Source organism: Pristiophorus japonicus, chromosome 1 (assembly GCF_044704955.1).
Source record: "Pristiophorus japonicus isolate sPriJap1 chromosome 1, sPriJap1.hap1, whole genome shotgun sequence".
Classification (NCBI taxonomy): Eukaryota; Metazoa; Chordata; class Chondrichthyes; family Pristiophoridae; genus Pristiophorus; species Pristiophorus japonicus.
The window spans coordinates 211,055,391-211,076,747 of record NC_091977.1 but is presented as its reverse complement, the minus strand read 5'-3'; the positions used below and the strand labels follow the sequence as shown (position 1 = coordinate 211,076,747).

Below are 21,357 nucleotides of genomic sequence, written 5' to 3'. Positions count from 1 at the left end.
TGAAGAGTTGGCCGATCACCCGGACTCCAGCGCTGATGAAGATGAAGACAGAGTCTATGAAGCGGCTCAGTCCCTGGAAGAGGTGTATGGAGTGTATACCTGCTCCACCGAGAGTTCCTCATGGAAAATGGAAGTAGAAATCAACAGTGTTCCAGTCTCGATGAAGGTCGACACAGGGGCGAGCCAATCGCTGATGAATCAGACGGCCTTCAAGAAACTCTGGGATGATCTCGCCGAATGACCTAAAATGCTCCCAATCCAGGTGAAGCTGCTCACTTACACAAAAGACACCATCCCAGTCGTTGGCAGCGTGGATGCCCAGGTGTCCTATGGTGGCACGATGCACAAGCTTCCTTTGTGGATCTTTGCCGGTGATGGTCCAACGCTGCTGGGAAGAAGATGGATGAAACAAATCCAAATCTATTGGAGCTGGGAAAACCTCCAGACCCCGGTGAGCGACGTCCTATGTGGCCCCAAACTTGGATCCATCACAGCACCTGAAAATCCTGCCGTCCAACTCAACTGCGTGGCGATGACACAGATTGCACAACTCAATGGCGAGATTGTTAGTGTTAGTGTTTATCAGAAGAATCACTCAACACTCAGAGTCGGTTCCAACGCCAGTGCGGCCTTTATTTACGCCAGCGGGGAGGAAATCACAGGACTGAGTCCAGGCTTCTCTCCGCTGAACAAAGGGTTACATGGATTTTTATATGTTTTACAACATATGTTTTACAACAGTTTACTACAGTTACAGACTATCCAATCATTGATAGGTAAAGTTAGTTTCTAAACATAAAGTGGCTCATGTGTTGCCAAGAGATGTGTTGCTAAGGGGTGTGCTGCTAGGGATGATTCATGTGTCTTGTAACATGGCCTGAGCCTCTCTTATCTTACTGTCCTTGGATGCTGGCATTTGGTAGCCTCCTTATCTCCATCCTGCTACAGAGCCGTATTGTTTCTAGGACATTTGGTCCTGAGGCCTAGCTGATTAGAGACACCTACAGAGTTTGCTTGCTGGTCCTGTGTGTGGGAAACAACAAGTATCAGTCTCCAGGAATGTGGTCTATTTCAGCTAACATAAATCCCTTGAGGCTTCACTGGTAGCTATTTTATGATACAGGTTACATATTTAATTCTAACCTTATGCGACAGGTGTCGTTGCCCTAGGGTGTAGGGTGTAATACCTACAACAATTCCCCCCTTTCGGTAAGGGGACTAGTCCTAGTCCCCCTTTAACCGACCGCCCTACTTATGTTTGATTTTGTGCACGGCCCGGTACTCCCTGCCTCAAAGTGCTGGCCAGTCACGCGGTTTCAGGAGTCCCAGTTGCTTAGATCAAATTAACTAAGGTCAAATCTTCCTTCTCCTTTATTAGACAGGCTTGTTTAGTGTTTGGGGACCGGTCATGGGTCCCTCTTCATTGTTCATGGTGCCTGCATGCCTGGAAGGCCATTATGCCCCATGTTATTACTAAGATCAATTGTATTCCGACCAGTATGTGTGAAATTATACAAATCCAAGGATGGATGTTCACATTTATACCCCAGACCCAGACCTTTCTCCACCAACTCTGACTTTGTAAGTCTATTTCGATATCTTCTTCCAGTACTTTGATTTTAGTTTGCAGTTGGTGGTAGAGCTTTACGGATTGACCCACCCTGAGCCTCAATTCTCGTAATACTTCCGTTAGATGTGGGATAGGGACCTGATCTGGCTCATCATAATCCTGCAAATGATCATGGAGCTGATCAGTTACCTCAATAACTTCAGGCTTCCGGCGCCTAACGTGGGTGATATGTGCTTGTCCGATCGTGACAGGTCGTAGTGGCGTAAAGCAAAAGTTTGGCTGTGGTATAGGGCACTGCAGGTTATTATACTGGTATGAACGCTCTGTGGTAGAGACGCAGTATCTTCCTTTTCCTCCATAACCTGACCTCGCGAAGTGCCTATGTGCGGGCACTATTTCTAGTACACACACGTCGGTTCGGTTAAACCCGCACTCGTCTAGCTCCCCTCGGCGTACCGGGTGAGGGCATCTCCCCCCTTTGCTTGCAATCTGTTAGGGAAATCCCGGTAAGTATGTTGTTTCGACGAACGGCGGAGGTGGTGGTCAGATAGTAACGCATGGAGACATTTTCCCGTATTACTCCGATATTCTCTAGTTGGTACAGGGGGAACGGCCCTGAGTCCGGCGTGGCTATAGGGATCATCAGGACTATTCCTATCCCAGTATTCCTACCCATCTGCAATCTGGAATTGCTGGGTATATTTGGATCAGTCCCTTCAGAGTACAATTATCCAGTGTCCCCCTCTGGTTAGCCAACTGAGCCAGATGTGAACTGTGTATCCAATTGGGTACTTCCCCACGTTGGATCTGGTCGAGATTGTGGCGGATCTGTCCCACCATCCACAGACCATAAGCGTGACAGAGTTGCCTCTGTCTTTGCTTTCCTGTATCTTCTTTTTCTCTATCAATGAGGTGATTGATGGTTTTGGCGTGAGCTTCCAGGACTGAGATGCCATCCAACTGGATTTCGGCATCCTCCTTTCCTAGGTTGGCTTGGTCTTCCTGGTTTTGCTCCATCCTTTCTAATAATTCCTTCATCACCCCTCTAAGCTGTCCCACCCTCTCATTTAACCCTTGTATGTCTATTGAGTTTACTACGGAGGTCCCTGTATTGAAAACGGTAGCAATATCATTAACTAGTTCCCTCTTTGTCCTGGGGGCTGAACCCTGTCCTCGGAATCTACTGGCACCCATTGCATCGGCAGCCTGTTGCATTACAACTTTACTTAATACATTATACATCTTCCTTGACTGTTTTGTAAAGTATTCCAGCATCTGGATTCCTGAAATATTGATCAGAACAGGCACAATTTCATGTTTAACATTATCATACAATAATTCCCCTTCGTTGTATATTACAATCCCATTTTCTGGTCCCTTAGTAGTCATGGGACAAGGCAGTTCCTCGGGCAATGTAGTGGTTCTTATGGGGCGCAGTGTCGGAGGGGGTGAGAAGCATACATACAATGATATTGCAGCCGCCCCCACTTCCTCGTAGTACCCACACAGCCCCACTCCCTTTTTGCGGATGACTGATTGTTGGGATTGTCCCGGAGGCGCGCAAACTATGCCGAAAGTACATTCATCAGGCCCTTTGACATCCCTCTGTTTAATGCAGCTGCTCCTTTTTCCCGTGGAGCACTGTACACATACTCGGTTCTTATTAGGGTTTACTTGTAACCATGCATTAAAATAAGTCCTGTCCTTGCTCCAATCTTTAGTGGCTGGGACACATACTCCGTCCGTTAAATTGAATAAAACTCCATAGTTCATGTGATTGTTTATTTTCAGCGTGCTCTGCCGTCTGTCGGTGTCGTCCAGGGTAAGTGCCTGTCGCAGGGCTATCCATATTACGAGGAGTGCCGTTCGTATTCCCATTCTGGTAGGTATTAGCTATAATTTTAAACAGACGGCCTGGTCGTCACCAGGGGTTAGGTTTTGCTCTACGAGTATCCCTGTCACCCTGCGAAATCAGAACCACAAGGTTATAATCGAACCATTTCGAGTTGAATCTGTGGGGCGTGCGCCCGCGTCTTTACCCACTTAAATATTACCCAAACTCCTATTATGACCAAGGCCAAAGCTATTCCTCTGAACATCGTTGTCTGCTTTACCGTTAGGTTGGGTTTGTGGACTACACCTACCCACCATGGGGTACATTGGCTCTATTGCCATAGGTGATGGTGCTATGGCTGCGCACTGCATTATCCGTCTAATCCCGTTATCTCTTCCAGCCTGTTTATCTTAGCTTTTAACTCTTCAATTTGTTTTATTGAGTATCTATTTCTTTATTGTATCAGGCAAGTATTATTACATAAGCTAGTTCTGTTTTTATTTCATGTTTCCTCTGTTAGGTGAGTCTTTTTTTCTATTAAGAAATCCAAACTAATAATGTTCAGTATCTTAAACAGCTGTCAATGGAAAGGGTTAACTCCTTTCCAGGTTTGTAAGAAGACCTGATGTCATTACATGACTTCACGTAATCATCTGAAAAAAACGTCTTTGTGCCTTCAAAACTGGCTTAGAAATTAGGAATCCGTTAAACAGCATAAATCATTAGAGTAAACTCCAATGTTTTCTTAACTTCTAATTCCAGTACTTGCCAAAGAAATCTTTTTTTTTAATTTAAAACGAGACCACACATACAATAGCAATTTTGTTCACTGAAATTCAATTTTTTTTTTAATTTCTCTCTTTCTCCTCGTTATCTTCAAAACCCTCCTGCTTGTTTAGACTGTTCGGGACTTTTCTTGATAAACACTGTCCATTTTGGAAATCTCAAAATCCCAATTCAATCTTTGTAATTTCTATCTTTATTTAAAACCTTTTTTTTTGTTAGAAGCTCTTTTTTTTTAAAAGCATTCTTTTTCTCATTCCGAGACTAAATTTATGTCTTTCAACCCAATCAATCATTGCATGTTTTCTTTCGACAAGTAAATTATTTTTTTTTTTAACCACCGGGACCATGTATTTTTTATCTTTTGCTCAACAAACCTATCCTTTGTACATTTCCTAGCTCCATAACTTATCATCCGAATAAATCCACACCTGCGTTTCTAACTTAAAATGTCTTAAAACTTTGCTTTGCTGGTAGTTCCTGAGGATTCCACCCTGCTCTAATAATTTTTTCGATTAGTTTCTTTTGCTTTTCCGCCAGATGGCAGGTAATGGACCCTTCTGATCCCCACTCGAGTTTACTTGCTTTCATGGCCATTCCTGGGTAGGACTAGATCCGTTAGGTATCTACTCTCAGAGGTCTGCTTTCTACCTAGCGTAACTTGTAGTAAACCGTCTCCTAGCTACTGTCAGGTCACAAGTTCTGCTGTTACACAGACTTATACAATCTTAAAACGCGTTTAAGCAATTCCTGCAGTGCTTATGTTAACCTTAACGACTACCTACCACCGCTCTGCCCGTTGGTTCGACCTTGTTCACAGATTTGGATTCCGTTAGCCGCTGTACACCGCTTGGTTCTACCCCGGGGTATATTTCAAATTACACTGCTGGGTCCGGAAGATGCCTTTCTGTATCACGATCCCACAGTCCAAGTGTGTTCCCGGCACCTACTTAATTCCTGGCCGTCACATGGGACTAAAGTCCTCTTAATTCAGGCTCAGGCTGGGTGTTTGAGATATTGGACCGTCTCCTCATGTCGATCAACCAGCATCCACCTTCCGCACCCTTTATACTTAAAAATCATTTTGTATACTCATCCGGGTTTTTCCAAGGGCGCCCAGCGACCCCGAAATCTTGTTCGTGACGCCACTGTTAGTGTTAGTGTTTATCAGAAGAATCACTCAACACTCATAGTCGGTTCCAACGCCAGTGCGGCCTTTATTTATGCCAGAGGGGGAGGAAATCACAGGACTGAGTCCAGGCTTCTCTCCGCTGAGCAAAGGGTTACATGGATTTTTATATGTTTTACAACATATGTTTTACAACAGTTTACTACAGTTACAGATTGTCCAATCATTGATAGGTAAAGTTAGTTTCTAAACACAAAGTGGCTCATGTGTTGCCAAGAGATGTGTTGCTAAGGGGTGTGTTGCTAGGGATGACTCATGTGTCTTGTAACATGGCCTGAGCCTCTCTTATCTTACTGTCCTTGGAAGCTGGCATTTGGTAGCCTCTTTATCTCCATCCTGCTACAGAGCCGTATTGTTTCTAGGAAATTGTTCCTGAGGCCTAGCTGATTAGAGACACCTACAGAGCTTGCTTTCTGGTCCTGTGTGTGGGAAACAACAAGTATCAGTCTCCAGGAATGTGGTCTATTTCAGCTAACATAAATCCCTTGAGGCTTCACTGGTAGCCATTTTATGGTACAGGTTACATATTTAATTCTAACCTTATGCTACAGGTGCCGTTGCCCTAGGGTGTCTAATACCTTCAACAGAGATGATCCAACCCAAATGACCAGACCTAATCTTCTGGGCTCCAGTGACAGGAATCCAAAGGAAGAAGATGGGTGCAGAAGGTAGATTCCCAGCTTCCGTGGCAGAACCTGGGGAGAAAAGGATCAACGCAGCCTACCTCGTGGAGAGAAAGATGATGGCGCCCGCACCACGAGTGAAGCACCTGAAATCAAGATGGCTGCGACCAGACCACGAGGGGCAGTGTTGAGGGAGCAACATGTGATGCCGAGCAGCGAACCGGATTGGGGTAAAGATTGCAAGGCCCTTTTAAAGGAGACAGGCAACCCAGCACAATTAAAGGGATAGTTCCACTCTTTGCACAGCGATGCCAGTGACACTAATGAAAAGGATGTAATTAACAAATGCAAGTATCTAAATATACCATTGAATAGTGATGCTGCTGACACTAATGTAAAAGATGTAATCAACAAATGCAAGTATGTAAATGTACTGTTGGACAGCGATGCTGGTGGTACTAATGAAAAAGATGTAATTAACAAATGCAGGTATATAACTGTAACCTTGCACAGAGATGCTGAGAGTACACAGGAAAGTGATGTAATTGAAAAATGCGAAACTGTAAAGACAACTAACAATGTCAAGTCCGCTGATTGCGGTCGGAGCCAATGTATCATGAATGCTAATGATGAAATGAGATGTGATGCCGGGTTCTACATGCATGCCGACAAAGCCAAGGGCAACCTCCCGTGGGAAGCACCCAGGTCCAGCAGGCTACCCGATCATGTAGCCTGCACCTCCGGGGCCAAGGTGATGCCCCAGGGAGGGTGGCCACATACACAATGGGAGCATACGCACTGCAGGGCCAGCGATCAATGGACGGCACAGGCACCAACACTGGCACCCTGTCCCAGATCAGCCTACACCCCCTGGCCACCAGGGCTAGCACCGGGAGCAAGAGGCCAGCATCCTCCAGCCCTCCCGATGGGACCTGGGATGACCAGACTCCCATCACCGCTGAAGGGCATCAAGGAGTCCCTGCAGCCCTCAAAGGAGGACAGGGAGGCCACACATTCCTGTGGCTCTGCCCACCACTAAGCAACGGCTAAGGCCCTGGGACATTGTCAGGTGAGTACTCTGAGCCCACCCAGCTGGCAGGGGGCACAGTCCGGTTGCTCCCGAACAAGCGTCCTCACCCACCTGCACCCACACCCCAGGAGCAAGACTGTAATACCACGTATGTACCTTACCTGTAATATGTACTTGTTCCACCACTGCTGAACACAAAACAGTGATATAACTAATCCTATCAGTCATTCTCTGTTCATGTATGCCAATGCAGATGTCAAGCCCCACATGATCTATGCATTGGCTGGGGGGGGGGGGCGGGGGAGGAAATCGATGTATGTAGCCATGGACACACATGGATCACACCCAGAACCCACACAACCCTCACTACAACCTCCTACCTTCCACTGCTAACCATTTCCCAATGTCGTGGCAATAAGGACTTGGGGGTCGACAGGGAGAGAGCCATTCCCAAGCACAGACAAAGTGCAAGGGCTTTGGGCAATCAAGTCAAGGGCCAGTGCAAACAGTGCAAAAGCCAGTGGCACAAGACTTAGGGGGGAATGTTGTTGTGTATGTATAATGTATGTACTGTAACATTAGACCACTGAATGGTGCTACCGTTGGAGACCTAAGGTTCACCTGCACACTGCAGGTAACCAAGTATAAAAGGGAGCTCACCTCACTGTGTCCTCACTCAGGGAGCTGCAATAAATGGATTAAGGTCACAACAGTTCAAGTACAATACCTTACCTCTTGAGTCATTACTAGAATGCTTGCATACATAACAGTATGTAACAAAGACAATACAAAAAGAGCTGAATGGTCACCTTCAAGGATTGCAAGGATCGGTGCTTGGGCCTCAGCTATTCACAATATATATCAATGATTTGGATGAGGGGACAAAATGTAATATATCCAAATTTGCTGATGATACGAAGCTAGGTGGGAATGTAAGTTGTGAGGAGAATGCAAAGAAGCTTCAAGGGGATATAGACAGGCTAACTGAGTGGGCAAGAATGAGGCAAATTGATTATAATATGGAGAAATGTGAAATTATCCAATTTGGAAGAAAAAATAGAAAAGCAGAGCATTTTTTAAATGGTGAGAGATTGGGAAATTTTGGTGTTCAGAGGGACCTGGTGTCCTTGTACATGAATCACTGAAGGCTACCGTGCAGGTGCTGCAAGCAATTAAGAAAGCAAATGGTATGTTGGCCATTATTACAAGAGGATTTGAGTATAGGAGTAAAGACATCTTACTGCAATTATATAGATCCCTGGTGAGACCACATCTGAAATATAGTGTACAGTTTGGTCTCCTTACCTAAGGAAGGATATACTTGCCATAGAGCGAGTGCAACAAAGGTTCACCAGACTGATTCCTGGGATGGGGGGATTGTCCTATGAGGAGAGATTGAGTAGACTCGGTCTATATTCTTTAGAGTTTAGAAGAATGAGAGGTGATCTCATTGAAACATACAACATTCTTAGAGGGCTCGACAGGGTAAAAACAGGAAGAATGTTTTCCCTAGCTGGGGAGTCTAGAACCAGGGGGTCACAGTCTCACAATAATGGGTCGACCATTTCTTCACTCAAAGCATTGTGAATCAGTGGGCTGTGGAAGCTCAGTCATTGAGCATATTCAAGATAGAGATCGATAGATGTTTGGATATTAAGGGAATCAAAGGTTATGGGGATAGTGCAGGCAAGTGGATTTGAGGTAGAAGATCAGCCATGATCTAATTGAATGGCAAAGCGGGCTAGAGAGGCCAAATGGCCTACTCTTGTTCCTATTTCTTATGTTGTTATGTATTTATGGGCTCGAGTTTGGGGAAACATAAGTTCTGCCCAAGTACCATCCAAAGGACCGCTAAGATCCTGATGGTACTTTGGGCGGAAGTTTCATGACAAAATGTGGGAAAGCCCACCCAGCGGCAAAAATGGGTCTTACATGCCAATTCTGGGTGGCAGCGGGCAGTAGGTCCCATTCTGGGTGGCAAAGTGCCACCGAGGATAGCGTCGAGCCCAGGGAGGGGGGAACTGATAAAATTAAAAGTTTTCAAAACAGTAAAAAAAACACCAGAAATCCTTCAGGAGACCCCATCCACCTAAATCCCTGCAAAAGAAATAAAGAAAAGAAGTGCACTAACCTTTTATTACAGATCTTCATACTTACCGTTTAGGTAAACGCTGCCTCCATGCAGCAGTCTTTTCTTCTGCTGGAGCGGAGGACTGCACTGATCAAACTGAAAACTCAACGGGTGGTAGGACTCTTGTGGGCATTGCCAGCGGATGTCAGTGGACGGTACCCAGCGGTCTTCTCTACCCGTCGACACGAGGACCTGACAAAACTCGCTCAGAGGGGAGAGCGCTCAAAAAATATTGTGACTCGGCGGCAGCCGATGGTAAGTCGACCAAACTCGAGCCCTATGTTCTTATGTTCTGTGGTTTATTGAATATTATCACGAGGGAAATAATGATGACAAAGTCGTACTGGTGATCATAGATTAAGTGAAACCTTTCAGCGTGGTGGATAGGTTGAGATTCCAGAACTGGTGTTCGAGGCTAACGTAGCAATAAGTTAGATAGGTAAGTGGAATCACCTTTCTTGAGAGTAGGATGACTATGAACATATTTTCAAGGAGAAGAAATGGTGGGCTGCTGAACAGTGAACAAAGAACTGGCATAAGTTTGGGGCAGGCTTCAGGATTGAACGACGTGAGCACTTTTCTGCATGATTTAACAAATACAAATATTTGGATTTATTTTTCTATACTATATAAAATATTATAAAGTATCACAGCTTCAATATATAGCACTACCTTAATTCTGTACTTATCTTAGGTCAATAAAAGGTTTACTTTCTCTGGAAGAAGAAACTAGTGCAAATCTCTCTGCCATTATCGATGGTTAGTTCTCCTTAAATAGGCCATTTCAAAAATGAATTTTTGCAACAGAATTAGCCTGCTGGGACTTTACATCTTTTAAAATATTTTATTTTTCATTGTGCATATGTACCATCTGTGGGTTCTGCAAATGTGTAGGCAATGGAAGTGCAACCAATCTTGTGTTTAATGAAAGCATATGTGCTAACATTTCTTCTGCTCTATTTAGCTAAATCTTTAATTACATGGTTTAGGAAATACAGCAGGTAACATATAGAAACTTGTTCACTTGTTCTTGTTTTGTTAATTGTTCATTGTTAATTGTTAAGATTTTGCGTATTTGAGGGAAGGGTGGGTTTGTGCGGGGGGCAGGGGGTTGGAGGAAAAGTTTATGAAAGTTTTTGTTCATATTTGTTAATAAAAAAAAGTCTTTAATTCAATAAATTGTGTGTGTCTTCTCTCTTAGTTACATTAGTTATCAACTATATAGTTTATAATCCATATTTGTTTATTCTTTTACTATACAAGCACTTTACTTGCACTAAACTTTATAAAATAAGCATACATTCTGATGATAGGCCAGTGCAGGCAAGACAACAAGGAAACCACACGCAATTGAAACTTTTGATTAACCCTAACTGTAAATCAACATCTGAATGTCCACATTTAGCGAGTGGAACCCCTTTCTGTTACGAAAGACCTCCCTGGTCATTGTGAAGCTTATGAAGTCCTTCCATGAGCGTAAAGAGCTGCAGTCACCTGTCAAATACAGCAGTGGGTAGCGTGCTGATGTCTTATTTTAATAATCTCTCAACAATATCTAATCACTGTACTCTGCACTCTCTGTACTGTCTAAGCTGTATACCAGTCAGTTTGATAAGCCCCAACAATATCTGTAAATAACTTCACTATGTAAAAGCTATTTACAAAATAATTTCAATATATAAAACCTATTTACCAAAAAAACTTGATAATACTTCTTTATATTCTGAGTACAATTATCTTTAAATTAACTCTCTAAATAATTCACAACTAATCCTCCACCCTTCTCTAAAGTCAAAATGGCATCCATAGTTCCCATTTTCCTTCTCTTAGGCCCAGAAAAAGCAACTATTTCTCAGCACTCTTTTGGGTCTTGCATCGGCTCAGCGAAGTGCATGCTAGGTGCTAAACTTGGGATGGGCCTTGTGCGGGCTATAATTTCGGCGGTCTTCTCGGCGATCAAGGTGGAAACTTAGCCACCTGTTTCCCGAGCGATATTTTGGGAGTAGTTTCCACTTGTTGCTCAAAATGGGCGATAGAGGTCCGTTTTGGTCCATATATGGGCTATAGATGGGCGACGTGAAGTGGAAAGTCAAGCCCATAGAAACATAGAGAACAGATGTAGGCCATAGGCACTTCGAGTCTGCACCACCATTCAATAAGATCATGGCTGATCATTTTTGCAACTTTAGTACCCCATTCCTGCTTTCTCTCCATACCCCATGATCCCTTTAGCCGTAAAGGCCACATCTAATTCCCTTTTGAATATATCTAACGAATTCCACAGGTTCACAATTCTCTGAGTGAAGAATTTTCTCCTCGGTCCTAAATGGCTTACCCCTTGTCCTTAGACTGTGACCCCTGGTTCTGGACATCCGCAACATCGGGAGCATTCTTCCTGCATCCGACCTGTCCAATCCCGTCAGAATGTTATATGTTTCTATGAGATGTCCTCTCATCTTTCTAAACTCCAGTGAATATAAGCCTAGTCGATCCAGTCTTTCTTCATATGTCAGTCCTGCCATCCCGGGAATCAGTCTGGTGAACCTTCACTGCACTCCCTCAATAGAAAGAACATCCTTAATCAGATTAGGAGACCAAACTGAACACAATATTCCAGGTGAAGCCTCACTAAGGCCCTGTACAACTGCAGTAAGACCTCCCTGCTCCTATACGCAAATGCCCTAGCTATGAAGGCCAACATACCATTTGCCTTCTTCACTGCTGTACCTGCATGCCAACTTTCAATGACAGATGGACCATGACACCCAGGTCTCGTTGCACCTCCCCTTTTCCTAATCTGCTGCCAATCAGAAAATATTTGTCTTCGTGTTTTTGCCACCAATGTAGATAACCTCAAATTTATCCACATTATACTGCATCTGACATGCGTTTGCCCACTCACCTAATCTGTCCAAGTCACCCTGCAGCCTCTTAGCATCCTCCTCACAACTCACACCACCACCCAGCTCAGTGTCACTTGCAAACTTGGAGATATTACACTCAATTCCTTCATCCAAATCGTTAGTGTATATTATCAATAGCTGGGGTCCCAGCACTGAGCCCAGCGGCTCCCCACTAGTCACTGCCTGCCATTCTGAAAATGACCCATTTATCCCGACTCTCTGCTTCCTGTCTGCTAACCAGTTCTCTATCCACGTCAGTACATTACCCCCAATACCATGTGCTTTAATTTTGCACACCAATCTCTTGTGTGGGACCTTGTCAAAAGCCTTTTGAAAGTCCAAATACACCACATCCACTGGTTCTCCCTTATCCACTCTACCAGTTACATCCTCAAAAAATTCTAGACGATTTGTCAAGCAGGATTGTCCTTTCATAAATCCATGCTGACTTGGACCAATCCCGTCACTGCTTTCCAAATGTGCTGCTATTTCATTTTTAATAATTGATTCCAACATTTTCCCTAATGCTGATGTCAGACTAACTGGTCTATAATTACCGGTTTTCTCTCTCCCTCCTTTCTTAAAAAGTGGAGTTACATTAGCTACCTTCAAATCCATAGGAACTGATCCAGAATCGAAAGACTGTTGGAAAATGATCACCAATGCATCCACTATTTCTAGGGCTACTTCCTTAAATACTCTGGGATGTAGACTATCAGGCCCCAGGGATTTATCGGCTTTCAATCTCATCAATTTCCTTAACACAAATTCCCGCCGAATAAGAATTTCCTTCAGCTCCTCCTTCTCACGAGACTCTCGGTCCCTTAGTATTTCCGGAAGGTTATTTGTGCCTTCCTTTGTGAAGACAGAACCAAAGTATTTGTTTAATTTTTCCACCATTTCTTTGTTCTCCATTATAAATTCACCTGAATCTGACTGCAAGGGACCTACGTTTGTCTTCACTAATCTTTTTCTCTTCACATAGCTGTCGAAGCTTTGGCAGGCAGTTTTTATGTTCTCAGCAAGCTTACTCTCATACTCTATTTTCCCCCTCCTAAAATCTTTGTCTTCCTCTGCTGTATTATAAAATTCTCCCAGTCCTCATGTTTGCTGCTTTTTCTGGACAATTTATATGCCTCTTCCTTGGATTTAACACTATCCTTACTTTCCCTTGTTAGCCACGGTTGAGCCACCTTCCCCGTTTTATTTTTACTCCAGACAGAGATGCACAATTATTAAAGTTCATCCATGTGATCTTTAAATGTTTGCCATTGGCTATCCACCATCAACCCTTTAAGTATCACTCGCCAGTCTATTCTAGCCAATTCACGTCTCATACCATCGAAATTACCTTTCCTTAGGTTCAGGACCCTCGTCTCTGAATTAACTGTGTCACTCTCCATCTTAATAAAGATTTCTATCATATTATGGTCACTCTTCCCCAAGGGGCCTCACACAACAAGATTGTAATTAGTCCTTTCTCATTATACATCACCCAGTCTAGGATGGCCAGCACTCTCATTGGTTCCTCGCCATATTGGTCTAGAAAACCATCCCTAATACACTCCAAGAAATCCTCCTCCACCACATTGCTACCAGTTTTGTCAGCCCAATTAATATGTAGATTAAAGTCGCCCATGATAACTGCTGTACCTTTATTGCACGCATCCCTAATTTCTTGTTTGATGCTGTCCCCAACCTCACTACTACCATTTGGTGGTCTGTTCACAACTCCCACTAGCGTTTTCTGCCCTTTGGTATTCTGTAACTCCACCTATAATGATTCCACCTCATCCAAGCTAATGTCCTTCCATACTATTGCGTTAATTATCTCTTTAACCAGCAACGCCACCCCACCTCCTTTTCCTTTCTGTCTATTCTTCCTGAATGTTGAATACTCCTAGATGTTGAGTTCCCAGCCTTGGTCACCCTGGTGCCATGTCTCTGTAATACCAATTACATCATATTCATTAACTGCTATCTGTGCAGTTAATTCGTCCACCTTATTACGAATACTCCTCGCATTGAGGCACAGAGCCCTCAGGCTTGTCTTTTTAACACACTTTGCCCCTTTAGTATTTGGCTGTAATGTGGCCCTTCTTGCTTTTTGCCTTTGGTTTCTCTGCTATCCACTTTTATTTTTCTTCTTTCTATCTTTAGCTTTTTGTCCCATTCTAATTCCCTCTGTCTCCCTGCAAAGGTTCCAATCCCCCTGCCATATTATTTTAACATGTGCTTTAATTTTGCATACTAATCTCTTGTGTAGGACCTTGTCAAAAGCCTTTTTAAAGTCCAAATACACCACATCCCCTGGTTCTCCCTTGTCCACTCTACTAGTTACATCCTCAAAAAATTCTAGAAGAGTTGTCAAGCATGATTTCCCTTTCATAAATCCATGCTGACTTGGACTGATCCTGTCACTGCTGTTACATCTTTAATAATTGATCCCAACATTTTCCCCACTACCGATGTCAGGCTAACCGGTCTATAATTCCCCGTTTTCTCTCTCCCCTCCTTTTTTTTAAAAGTTGGATTCCATTAGCTACCCTCCAGTCCATAGGAACTGATCCAGAGCCTATAAAATGTTGGAAAATGACCACCAATGCATCCATTATTTCCACGGCTACTTCCTTAAGTACTCTGGGATGTAGACTGTCAGGCCCTGGGGATTTATTAGCCTTCAATTCCATTAATTTCCCTAACCCAATTTACTGACAATAAGGATTTCCTTCAGTTCCTCCTTTTCGCTTGACCCTCCATCCCCTAGTATTTCCGGAAGGTTATTTGTCTCTTCCTTTGTGAAGACAGAACCAAAGTATTTGTTCAACTTGTCTGCCATTTCTTTGTTCCCCATTATAAATTCACCTGAATCTGACTGCAAGGGACCTAAATTTGTCTTCACTAATCTTTTTCTTTTCACATATCTATAGTAGCTTTTGCAGTCAGTTTTTATGTTCCCGGCAAGCTTCTTCTCGTACTCTATTTTTCCCCTTCTAATTAAGCCCTTTGTCCTCTTCTGCTGAATCCTAAATTTCTCCCAGTCCTCAGGTTTGCTGCTTTTTCTGACCAATTTATATGCCTCTTCCTTGGATTTGACACTATCCCTAATTTTGCTTGTTAGCCACGGTTGAGTCACCTTCCCCGTTTTATTTTTATGCCAGACAGGGATGTACAATTGTTGAAGTTCATCCATGTGATCTTTAAATGACTGCCATTGCCTATCCACCATCAACCCTTTAAATATTATTCGCCAGTCTATCCTAGCCAATTCACGTCTCATACTATCGAAGTTACCTTTCTTTAAGTTCAGGACTTTAATCTCTGAATTAACTGTGTCACTCTCCATCTTAATGAAGAATTCTACCATATTATGGTCACTCTTCCCCAAGGGGCCTCGCACAACAAGATTGCTAATTAATCCTCTTTCGTTACACAAGACCCAGTCTAGGATGGCCAGCTCTCTAGTTGGTTCCTCTATGTATTGGTCCAGAAAACCATCCCTTATACACTCCAAGAAATCCTCCTCCACCGTATTGCTACCAGTTTGGTTAGCCCAATCTATATATAAAGTCACCCATGATAACTGCTGTACCTTTATTGCACGCATCCCTAATTTACTGTTTGATGCCATCCCCAACCTCACTGCTACTGATTGGTAGTCTGTACACAACTTCCACTAGCGTTTTCTGCTCTTTGGTGTTCCGCAGCTCTACCCATAAAGATTACACATCATCCAAGCTAATGTCCTTTCTTACTATTGCGTTAATCTCCTCTTTAACCAGTATAGTTTTGTAATTTTCTGGTAAATCATTCCAAATGTTATTGTTATCTTGGTGGATATATTACAATTTGCCCTTTTGTAGAAACAGTGCATATTCTCAAGTACCAGGGCAGGCTCAACTATAATTAGAATGAAGGCCCCAGAGTAAAAATGACAGCCTGAGAACATCAGGTAGAGAGGTGAAAAACACCCAAGGTGACATCAGCACAAGGGAAGGAACCGATTGGTGAGTCGCTGTTGATTTTTTTTTTGTCCAGACCAGGGACAATTCTTTATTTATTTATTTATTTATTTATGGGAAGTCGTCTAATAAGTAGAAGCATTCAAGGGCAACTCAAACTCATTGATTGCATATCCTGTATTATTTGGAAAGTCCAGGGATCTTCTCATGTCCTGGACAACCACATGAGCAGGCAGTATCATAGAAACATAGAAACATAGAAACATAGAAAATAGGTGCAGGAGCAGGCCATTCAGCCCTTCTAGCCTGCACCGCCATTCAATGAGTTCATGGCTGAACATGAAACTTCAGCACCCCCTTCCTGCTTTCTCGCCATAACCCTTGATCCCCCGAGTAGTAAGGACTTCATCTAACTCCCTTTTGAATATATTTAGTGAATTGGCCTCAACTACTTTCTGTGGTAGAGAATTCCACAGGTTCACCACTCTCTGGGTGAAGAAGTTTCTCCTCATCTCGGTCCTAAATGGCTTACCCCTTATCCTCAGACTGTGACTCCTGGTTCTGGACTTCTCCAACATTGGGAACATTCTTTCTGCATCTAACCTGTCTAAACCCGTCAGAATTTTAATTGTTTCTATGAGGTCCCCTCTCATTCTTCTGAACTCCAGTGAATACAAGCCCAGTTGATCCAATCTTTCTTGATAGGTCAGTCCCGCCATCCCGGGAATCAGTCTGGTGAACCTTCGCTGCACTCCCTCAATAGCAAGAATGTCCTTCCTCAAGTTAGGAGACCAAAACTGTACACAATACTCCAGGTGTGGCCTCACCAAGGCCCTGTACAACTGTAGCAATACCTCCCTGCCCCTGTACTCAAATCCCCTCGCTATGAAGGCCAACATGCCATTTGCTTTCTTAACCGCCTGCTGTACCTGCATGCTAACCTTCAATGACTGATGTACCATGACACCCAGGTCTCGTTGCACCTTCCCTTTTCCTAATCTGTCACCATTCAGATAATAGTCTGTCTCTCTGTTTTTACCACCAAAGTGGATAACCTCACATTTATCCACATTATACTTCATCTGCCATGCATTTGCCCACTCACCTAACCTATCCAAGTCACTCTGCAGCCTAATAGCATCCTCCTCGCAGCTCACACTGCCACCCAACTTAGTATCATCCGCAAATTTGGAGATACTGCATTTAAGCCCCTCGTCTAAATCATTAATGTACAATGTAAACAGCTGGGGCCCCAGCACAGAACCTTGCGGCACTCCACTAGTCACTGCCTGCCATTCTGAAAAGTACCCGTTTACTCCTACACTTTGCTTCCTGTCTGACAACCAGTTCTCAATCCACGTCAGCACACTACCCCCAATCCCATGTGCTTTAACTTTGCACATTAATCTCTTGTGTGGGACCTTGTCGAAAGCCTTCTGAAAGTCCAAATATACCACATCAACTGGTTCTCCTTTGTCCACTTTACTGGAAACATCCTCAAAAAATTCCAGAAGATTTGTCAAGCATGATTTCCCTTTCACAAATCCATGCTGACTTGGACCTATCATGTCACCATTTTCCAGATGCACTGCTATTACATCCTTAATAATTGATTCCATCATTTTACCCACTACTGAGGTCAGGCTGACCGGTCTATAATTCCCTGTTTTCTCTCTCCCTCCTTTTTTAAAAAGTGGGGTTACATTGGCTACCCTCCACTCCATAGGAACTGATCCAGAGTCAATGGAATGTTGGAAAATGACTGTCAATGCATCCGCTATTTCCAAGGCCACCTCCTTAAGTACTCTAGGATGCAGTCCATCAGGCCCTGGGGATTTATCGGCCTTCAATCCCATCAATTTCCCCAACACAATTTCCCGACTAATAAAGATTTCCCTCAGTTCCCCCTCCTTACTAGACCCTCTGACCCCTTTTATATCCGGAAGGTTGTTTGTATCCTCCTTAGTGAATACCGAACCAAAGTACTTGTTCAATTGGTCTGCCATTTCTTTGTTCCCCGTTATGACTTCCCCTGATTCTGACTGCAGGGTACCTACGTTTGTCTTCACCAACCTTTTTCTCTTTACATACCTATAGAAACTTTTGCAATCCGCCTTAATGTTCCCTGCAAGCTTCTTCTCGTACTCCCTTTTCCCTGCCCTAATCAAACCCTTTGTCCTCCTCTGCTGAGTTCTAAATTTCTCCCAGTCCCCAGGTTCGCTGCTATTTCTGGCCAATTTGTATGCCACTTCCTTGGCTTTAATACTATCCCTGATTTCCCTAGATAGCCACGGTTGAGCCACCTTCCCTTTTTTATTTTTACGCCAGACAGGAATGTCCAATTGTTGTAATTCATCCATGCGGTCTCTAAATGTCTGCCATTGCCCATCCACAGTCAACCCCCTAAGTATCATTCGCCAATCTATCCTAGCCAATTCACGCCTCATACCTTCAAAGTTACCCTTCTTTAAGTTCTGGACCATGGTCTCTGAAATTACTGTTTCATTCTCCATCCTAATGCAGAATTCCACCATATTATGGTCACTCTTCCCCAAGGGGCCTCGCACATCAGCTGGAGGAGTTCCATCTCCGGATTTTGGAGCTGGAGCAGTGGGTGGCATCACTCCAGTACATCCACGAGGCTGAGACCTATGTCGATAACAGGTTTCAGGAGTTACCCTACAGCTTAAGAGTGTGCAGTCAGAGAGGGAATGGGTGACTTCCAGACAGACAAGGAAGACCAGGCAGGTAGTGCAGAAGTTCCATAAGTGCATCTCATTCTCTAGCAAGTATTCAGTTCTGAATACTGATAAGGGCAATGGTTCCTCTGGAGAGTATAACCAGAACCAGAATCAGAATCAGAATCAAGTCCACAACTCCATTGATGGCTCAGCTGTACAGGATTGGGGTAGGGGTGGGGGAGAAGGAAGGTCAGGAAAGCAATAGTGATAGGGGATTCAATAGTTAGGGGAACAGCCAGTTGTTTCTATGGCTGCAGATGTGATTCCAAGATAATATGTTGTCTCCCTGATGCCAGGGTCAAGGATGTCACTGAGCAGCTACAGAACATTCTGAGGATGGTGGGTGAACAGCGAGAGGTCGTGGTCTATATTGGTACCAATAGTATAGGAAGGAAGAGGGATGAGGTCCCTTTTTAGGGAGCTAGGAAAGAGATTAAAAAGCAAGACCTCCAAGTTAGTAATCTCTGGATTACTCCCAGTGCCACATTCTTGTGAGTTCAGAAATAAGAGGATAGAGTAGATAAATGCTTGTCTGGAGAGATGGTGCAGGAGGGTGGGCTTTAGATGTCTGATGCATTGGGATATTTCTGGGGAGGTGGAACCTGTAGACGTCAGATGGGTTGTACCTCAACAGAGCTGGGACCAATACCCTCACAGAGGAGCTGGGGGGTGAGGGAGGGTAGGGTGGGGGGGTGAAGGGGGCGGGTGGAGCAGGTTTGCGAGTGCTGTTGGCAAGGGTTTAAACTAGCTTCGCAGGGGTTGGAGAATCTGAATGTAGATTCAGAAGGGAGAGAAGCAAAGCTTGAAATGGAAAGCAGAAAATTAGTAATTGAGTTTGGAAGGGAGCAAAAGCAAAGGCTAGAAAATAGACAACAAAGGAGATTGGTTGTGCTTAATGGTACACATTTCTTTTATTCATTCCGGGATGTGGGCGTCACTGGCAAGGCCAGCATTTATTGCCCATCCCTAATTGCCCTTGAGAAATTGGAGGTGAGCCGCCTGCAGTCCTTCTGGTGAAGGTACTCACACAGTGCTGTTAGGGAGGGAGTTCCAGAACTGTGACCCAGTGACGATGAAGAAACGGTGATATATTTCCAAGTCAGGATGGTGTGTGACTTAGTGGGGAACTAGCAGGTGATGGTGTCCCCATGCTGTTGGTGAGTTGCTGCAGTGCATCTTGTAGATGGTACACACTACAGCCACGGTGCGCCGGTGGAGGTGGAAGTGAATGTTGAAGGTGGAGAATGCGATGTCAATCAAGCAGACTGCTTTGTCCTGGATGGTGTCAAGCTTCTTGAGTGTTATTGGAACTGCACTTATTCAGGCAAGTATTCCATCACACACCTGACTTGTGTCTTATATATGGTGGAAAGGCTTTGGGGGGTCAGGAGGTGAGACACTCACAGCAAAATACCCAACCTCAGTATTCAATTAACAGTATTTATGCGGCTGATCCACTTAAGTTTCTGGTCAATGGTGATCCCCAGGATGTTGATGGTGGGGGATTCGGCGATAGTAATGCCATTGAATATCCAAGGAGTGGTGATTAGAATCTCTCTTGAGCCGCACGAATGTTACTTGCCATTTATCAGCCCAGCCTGAATGTTGTCCATGTCTTGCTGCATGCAGGCATGGACTGCTTCATTTTCTTAGGAGTTGTGAATAGATCTGAAAACTGTGCAATCATCAGCGGACAGTAGAGGGAAGGACATTGATGAAGCAGCTGAAGATAATTGGGCATAGGACATTGCCTGAGGAACTCCTGCAACGATATCCTGGGGCTGAGATGATTGATCTCCAACAACCACAAGCATCTTCCTTTGTGATAGGTATGACTCCAGCCAATGGAAATTTTCCCCTTGATTCCCATTGACTTCTGTTTTACTAAGGCACCTTGATGCCATCAAATGTTGTCTTGATGTCAAGAGCAGTCACTCTCACCTCAGCCCTGGAATTCTTTTATCCATGTTTGGACCATGACTGTAATGAGGTCTGGAGCTGAGTGATTCTGGCGGAACCCAAACTGAGCATCGATGAGTAGGTTATTGGTGAGTAAATGCCACTTGATAACATTTTCAATGGTACCTTCGATCACTTTGCTGATGATTGAGAGTAGACTGATAGGGTGGTAATTGGCCGGATTGGATTTGTCCTGCTTTTTGTGGATAGGACATACCTGGGCATTTTTCCATATTGTCGGATAAATGCCAGTGTTGTAGCTAGAGGATAACTATGGAAAGAGTAGGGTTTACTAGAGACAAAAATGTAACCTGTGTATGGAGGCGGAATACATGGGTAAGGTTCTTAATGAAAACTTTGGCCTAGAAATTGGAGATTTTAGCGCTCGATTTGGTGAAAACAATGGCGGTGGCCCCATTTTCGTCCACTTCAGCAATGACCTTCCCTATATCATAAGGTCAGAAGTGGGGATGTTTACTGATGGTTGCACAGTGTTCAGCTCCATTCACAGCTCCCCATAATGAAGTAATCCATGCCCTATCACCAAATCCCCCAACATCAACATCCTGGAGATCACCATTGATCTGAAACATAACTGGACCAGCCACATAAATACTGTGGCAACAAGAACA

General features: G+C 44.0%; 1 long non-coding RNA gene across 1 annotated transcript; it reads right to left on the bottom strand.

The window, feature by feature from the left end:
- Nucleotides 1-608: 608 nt before the first annotated feature.
- Nucleotides 609-5,463, bottom strand: LOC139268342 (uncharacterized). Its single transcript, XR_011594015.1, has 2 exons — nt 4,973-5,463; nt 609-3,533 (listed from the first exon to the last, which is right to left on the bottom strand). It is a non-coding gene; the product is annotated as an uncharacterized lncRNA (long non-coding RNA).
- Nucleotides 5,464-21,357: the final 15,894 nt, after the last annotated feature.